The sequence below is a fragment of the Odocoileus virginianus genome, unplaced genomic scaffold, assembly GCF_023699985.2.
Source record: "Odocoileus virginianus isolate 20LAN1187 ecotype Illinois unplaced genomic scaffold, Ovbor_1.2 Unplaced_Contig_1, whole genome shotgun sequence".
NCBI classification, from domain to species: Eukaryota; Metazoa; Chordata; class Mammalia; order Artiodactyla; family Cervidae; genus Odocoileus; species Odocoileus virginianus.
In genome coordinates, this window is record NW_027224318.1 from 2,942,216 (window position 1) to 2,949,421 (window position 7,206).

At 39.4% G+C, this 7,206-nt stretch overlaps 2 non-coding genes across 2 annotated transcripts; both read right to left on the bottom strand.

Annotated features, from left to right (window-relative positions):
- Positions 1 to 246: 246 nt before the first annotated feature.
- TRNAY-AUA (transfer RNA tyrosine (anticodon AUA)) lies at positions 247 to 318 on the bottom strand. The gene has a single exon. It is a non-coding gene; the product is annotated as a tRNA-Tyr (tRNA).
- A 6,233-nt stretch (positions 319 to 6,551) lies between these two features.
- On the bottom strand, positions 6,552 to 6,686 carry LOC139033747 (small nucleolar RNA SNORA48). Its single transcript, XR_011486226.1, has one exon. It is a non-coding gene; the product is annotated as a small nucleolar RNA SNORA48 (small nucleolar RNA).
- Between the last annotated feature and the right edge of the window lie 520 nt (positions 6,687 to 7,206).

The window sequence follows — 7,206 nt, forward strand, 5'->3', positions numbered from 1 at the left end:
CTATGCTAACAATTCCCAAGTCTACATTGACAAAATGGAACACTCCTCTGATACCTGCTGCTCATTTCCATTTGGTTGGAATTTAGCCAACCAGCTAAATAGAAAACAAAAGAAAGAAAGTGAAGTCGTTCAGTCGTGTCTGACTCTTTGCGACCCCATGGACTATAGCCTACCAGGTTCTTCCGTCCATGGGATTTTCCAGGCAAGAGTACTGGAGTGGGTTGCCATTTCCTTCTCCAGGAGATCTTCCCAACCCAGGGATTGAACCTGGGTCTCCCACATTATAGGCAGACGCTTTACCATCTGAGCCACCAGGGAAGTCCAATCAGCTAAATAAACATCCCAAAATATAACTTGTCATCTTCCTTAAAAGTCCTGCCCTTTCTCCTACATTTTCCATGTCATATATCCTGTCACTAGGACAGGATCTGTGAAGTCATTCTCGATTCCCCCTCTCTTTCTTCACCCCCTTTGGTCAACTACCTAAACTTCTGGACTTTACTCCTAGAAGTTTCTTCCAGCACCTAATCTCCATCTCCCCCAACCATTGCACTATTTTAAGCTCATCATTTCTATGGGATCAACCTTACATTAGTCTATTTAATAATTCCCCTGTCCCTACCCTTATTTGCTTCGATGAATGCTCCATATATTGCCAGAAGAACCCACCTAAAAGAGGACTATATGGTCCTTCTGCTAAAAACTTTTCAATAGTTCACTACTGTTCTCAAAACTAAGTACAAGTTGTCTGACTTGGCAAACCTGGTTTTTGATGATCTGACATCTGTCTTTCCAGGCCTATCTCTCACAACCTCTGACTTGCACTTGACCTTCCAGCGACACAGAAATGCATTCAATTCATGTAGAGTTGCCAAGTTTAGAAAATAGAAATATAGGACACTTAATTAAATTTGAGTTTCAGATAAACACAATGAGTGCTTTTTTAGTGTGAGTGTATCCCATGTAATGTGCTGTTTCTTACCTTTTCCTTAGTCCATGCTATCACATCTCCCTTTAATGCACTTGCTAGTTTTAAGGTTCAACTCAATTACTACCTTTTGGAGTGCATCTGTCCTCCACACTCCCTTCCACCAATCCTGAATGAATCAGATATCTCTCTTATCAGCACATACTATAATTGTAATTTTTTGAGTCTTCCTCTATCAGTGGGAATCCTTGAGGATAGGGACACTATCTCATGTGTCTCTGTATTGTCTTTGCCCAGTTTGATGATAGATACATAGTAGATACTTAGTAAATATTTGATGAATAAATGATTCTCCTGATACTAATGGTTGGATTTTCTCTTTACACCCAATGGAAAGAATATTTTTACCACTGCACAAAAGAAAATAAGAAGAAAATCCAAGGTGGGATGGGATGGGAGGTGGGAGGTTGGAGGGAGGTTAAACAGGGAGGGGACATATATATACCTATGGCTGATTGATTTTGATATAGGGCAGAAATCAATACAATAATGTAAAGCAATTATCCTATGATTAAAAATAAATACATTTAAATTAAAAAAGAAAACCCTTTCTAAATTAGAGCCCCAAATTCAAAGTTGATAGAATAATATATTTTCCCTTAGAGATTGAAAAAAGTTAAATATAATAGAAACAAATTTTTCTTTTAAAAAAAATTTTTTTGAAACCTATTCTATTTCATGAATTTTCAGCAGCTTCTTTGACCTCAAAACTATACGATGTAGTAGCTCACATCATCTGATTTTTTACTTACATTCCCTTGTATCTTTTAACATGTATTTTTCCATATTTCCAAGATCTATGGCCACTGGAAGCTGACAAACGTAATCCCAGCTAACAACCTAAGAAGGGACTCACACTAACACTTTAGTAAGGTATTCAGGACAAGTTCATTTGCCTGTTGCCTGCATTTTACTTCGCTGAGGATAAGCTTTTACTTAGCACTTGAAAAAGAATGTGTTTGAGTATCCATCAAAAAGTGAGTCATCTGCAAATTTGATATTCAACTCTATGCTTGTGGAGAAGACAGGTAAACACATTAATCAATGAGTAAGCAAAGGTTAGTCACAGCGAGGATCTGAACTTTAGGATGAAATTTCTGCTCCCAGTCTACCTTGTTTTCAAAGCATACTGTTTTGTAGTTCATTAAATTCTGCAACGATTCTTAAGTGGTAGAATATTCTCTAGGTTTAGTCATAGAAATTGCATCAAAATTTGCTTTGTACTGTACTCAAGACATCTTGCTGCTAGGTCTGGCTGCTGAACAAATACCTAAAAATGGAAGGATCTTGGGTTTCACGGGTTACTTAAAAACATGTGGATGAGACTTTAGGGTGGTAGGGTTAGTGTGCTGGGGATGGTGAAACAAAGTACCACAAACTGGGTAAACTGGGTGTTTTGAAACCGTAGATATTGGTTGTCTCTCAGTTCTGGAGGCTAGAAATCTGAGATCATGACATCGGCACGGTTGGTTTCTTAGACGGGTTCTCAGGGAGTTTCTGTTCCATGCTCCTTTCCTAGCTTCTGGTGGCGGCCATCAATCCTTTGCACACTCTGGCTTGTGGATACCTCATTGCAATGTCTGCCTCCACCTCTATGTGGTGTTTGTCCTGTGTCCGTGGTCTGCACATCATTTCCTTTTTCTGTAAGGACACCAGGCATATTGGATTCGAGCCCACAATAATGACTTGATTACATCTGCAAAGAACTTATTTTCAAATAAAGTCAATTTTACAGATACTGAGAATTAGAACTTCTTTTTTTTTTCATTTATTTTTATTAGTTGGAGGCTAATTACTCAATGGAACAGAATAGAAAGCCCAGAGATAAATCCACAAACCTATGGTCACCTTATCTTCTACAAAGGAGGCAAGGGTATACAATGGAAAAAAGACAACCTCTTTAACAAGTGGTGCTGGGAAAACTGGTCAACCATCTTTAAAAGAATGAAACTATAACAGTTTCTAACACCATACACAAGAATTAGAACTTCTTAACACATTGTGCATGCGTGTGCATGCATGCTCAGTTGTGTCTGACTCTTTGCGATCCCATGGACTATAGCCCACCAGGCTCCTCTGTTCATGGGATTTCCCAGGCAAGAATACTGGAGTGGGTAGCCATTTCTCTTCTCCAGGGGATCTTCCTGACCCAGGGATCGAACTCGCGTCTCCTACATCTCCTGCATTGAAGGGCAAATTCTTTACCTCTAACGCCACCTGGGAAGCCCTCAGCATGTGTTTTTTTTTTTTTTTTTTTTGGGGGGGACACAATTCAACCCACAACAATCTTCTTTTGCACACCCCCCAGTTCATGTACTTCTCATGTACAAAATACATTAACTCCATCCCAACATCCCCTAAAGTCTTAACCCATTCCAGCATCAACTTTAAGTCCAAAATATCATCTAAGTATAATCAATGGAAGTCTTAAATCTTACCCAATGCATCATTTAAATAAGTTATAGGTGAGACTCAGAATATGGCCCATCTTGGGGCAAAATTATTGTTCATCTATATACCTGTGAAACCTGGAAAAGAAATTTGCTTCAAATATATAATTATAGAACAGGCTTAAGATAGACATGCTAGGGACTTCTTGGTGGTCCAGTGGTTGGGACACTGCACTTCCATTACAGGGGGCATGAGTTCTATTCCTGGTTGGGGAACTAGGATCACGCATGCCACAGGGCATGGCCAAATAAATAAATAAAAGTTATACATCCTATTCTAAAAGGGAGAAATTGGAAGGAAAAAAAGGTGTCAGTCTAAAAGTAAGTTCACAATAGGGCAGATTTCACTAGGTTCCAGGGCCTAGGACTAAATCTCTGTGACTTGATGCTCTTCCCTCTTAGTCCTGGGCCTTACCTTCTGGAAACAAAGAGGCAATTCTGCCCCCTCAGCCTGTGCTCTCTCTGGCTGTTGCATCCATGGCTCTGCCCTTAGAGTCATGTTTCCTTCAGTTTGTCCCACCTCTGTCCCTTTCAATCTAGGCTAACTATGCCATGTTAGTATACTTCTCAAAAACCTGTCTTCTGTGAATGTCAAGGGAATTCACATCATTTGATATGGGGTTTCCCCCAGAGCCTTCTGAGATCACCACATTCCCGTTGCTGACTTTTGCTGAGATGGTTGATTGGATCCATAAGGCACACACCTAAGTGATGTAGCCAATAGTTGTTCAGCCACACCTTTGACCTTATTTCCAGTCTATCTACATAGACTGAGAATTTTCCAAATCATTAAGTGTTGGTTGCTTTTTGCTTAATAATTTATTCCTTAATTTATATCTTTACTCTTACCTTTTAATAAAAGCAGTACAAAGAAAACAAGTTATATCTTCCACACTTTTTTTGAAAAACTTCTCAGCGAAATATCCAAGTTTATGGCTTTTTTTACATTTCCCCCAACAGCAAAACACAATTCAAACAAAGTTTCTGCCACTCTATAATGTGGATTGCTTTTCCTTCAATGCTCAATAATTCATTCATTTCTTTCTAAGGCCTCACCAGAAGTGCTTTTATTTTTTTACTATATTTTTATTTATTTATTTATGGCTGTGCTAGGTCTTCATTGCTGCACATGGGCTTTCTCTAGTTGCAGTGAGCAGGGGCTACTCTCTAGTTGTGGTGCACAGGCTTCTCTTTGTGATGGCTTCTCTTGTTGCAGAGCACAGGCTCTAGGCACATGGGCTCAGCAATTGTTGTACTTGGGCACAGCTGCCCCACAGCAAGTGGGATCTTCTCGGACCAGGGATCCAGCCAGTGTCTCCTGAATTGCAAATGGATTCTTAACTACCAGACCACCAGGGAAGCCCCCAATAACGTTAATATGCCTGTAATATTCTATTTTTACCATCCTCTCTTAATGGTAATCCAAGTTTTTGATCAACACTTAAGAATTCTTCTAGTCTCTACCCATTCAGTTCAGTTCAGTTCAGCCACTCAGTCGTGTCCGACTCTTTGCAACCCCATGAATCTCAGCACACCAGGCCTCCCTGTCCATCACCAACTCCCGGAGCTTACTCAAACTCATGTCCATCGAGTCGGTGATGCCATCCAGTCATCTCATCCTCTGTCGTCCCCTTCTCCTCCTGCCCCCAATCCCTCCCAGCATCAGGGTCTTTTCCAATGAGTCAACTCTTCACATCAGGTGGCCAAAGTATTGGAGTTTCAACTTCAGCATCAATCCTTCCAATGAACACCCAGGACTGATCTCCTTTAGGATGGACTGGTTGGATCTCCTTGCAGTCCAAGGGACTCTCAAGAGTCTTCTCCAACACCACAGTTCAAAAGCATCAATTTTTTGGCACTCAGCTTTCTTCACAGTCCAACTCTCACATCCATACATGACCACTGGAAAAACCACAGCCTTGACTAGATGGACCTTTGTTGGCAAAGTAATGTCTCTGTTTTTTTAATATGCTATCTAGATTGGTCATAACTTTCCTTCCAAGGAGTAAGCATCTTTTAATTTCATGGCTGCAATCACCATCTGCAGTGATTTTGGAGCCCCAAAAAAATAAAGTCTGACACTGTTTCCACTCTACCCATTATCCAATTCCAAATCTGCTTCTATATTTTAGATATTTGTTACAGTAGCAACCAAAATCTGTATTAGTTTCCTTGGACTGCCAAAACAAAACTACAAACTGGAAGGATAAAAACAACAGAAATGTATTGTCTTACTATCCTGAAGGTCATAAGTCTGAAATCAAGATGTCAGCAATGTTGGACTGCTTCTGAGTGTTCTAGGGAGAATCTGTTTCATGCTCTGCTCTAGCTTCTGGTGACACTTGTTAACTTCAGTGTTCCATGGGTCATAGGTATATCACTTGAATCTCTTTGTCTTCACATTGTATTCTCTTCGTGTGTCTATGTCTTCACATTGTTTTCCCTCACTTGTGAGGACACCAAGTATATTGGTTTAGGGTCCACCCTAATGACCTTGTTACATCTGGAAAGACGCTTTCTCCAAATAAGGTCATAGTTAGGACGTCAACATATCCTTTGTGGGACACAAACCTCACACAGGGAGGAATCTATCAACGTTCTGAAATTATAGACAAAATTTTATGCACTTAGGAGAGAATTTCTTGGCAAAATTTCCCATTTCCCTTACTTTCATCAGATTCTGAAAAGGATCCATACCCCAAAACATTAAGAGCCACAGTGACAATGAAAACAATGTTGAAGGGAAGGACACAAAGGGTCTTGGTCACAAAAGTTCTGTAGTGTTCTTTGAAAGTGACTATGTGACTTCAGGATGAATGTTGTGTTTCTGATTCATGACTCAAGAGTCTCTCTACCGCTGACTGTCTGTGAAGAGCCAAGTAGGGGAAAGTGAAAGGCCAACCAGACTCTTTTAACTTCAAGGCATGACTTCAAGTGCTTTGTCCTTTCCCATTTGTGGCAAGCAATTATTCCTATTTCCTTATATATCTTCAAGAAATTATTCCAAATTCCTGACTTCATAATACGGATGTTGTAACATTTAACTGTATTGAAAAAATAAAAATTTTTAAAATCGCAGCATCTTCACTGAATAGAATGAAATCCTTCTTTTCCCTTGTGTCCAGGGCATGAGCCAAGCATGGGCACAAGCAAAAAGCCAAGTTGGGATAAACAAGGAGTTGTTTTGTCTCTGGTTAATATGAGACAGGCACCACCAACCAGGTGCCACTCTCCCCAGGTCAGGGATGCACATGCCATTTTATGAGCTCAGCCCAACTTCATCTTGTTTACCTTGTAAGTCACACATGCTGGGTGACAATTGTTCCACTTCCACAGAATTGGTAAGTTCCAAGAGATTTATTAAAATAAATGCTTTGGTTTAAAAGAGCTTGAGACCTTATAAAAATATATAGCGACCAGACATTTAGATATATGATTCAGGAATTAGGCAGAGATTTATAAGATTCTGAATTAATTATGTCTCATGACAATTACATTTTAGGTTCTAAGTAGCAATTACTTGTAGTTTGAAATGCATATATTAAATACAAATATCTACTCCACTAACAACAATTTTAGCCCAAACCAAGCAATTTAACTGACTTGGTCATGGTAATGGTTAAATCAATCATTCATGTAGATAGTTAAAGTATGTACTAATTAGATGACTAACTAGTGAATTTGTTAGTACATTTAAATTGGCATTTAAATTCAAAGTAACTTGAATACTTAGAGAAATGATCTTTCAGGAACAGAGAGAAATTCAAT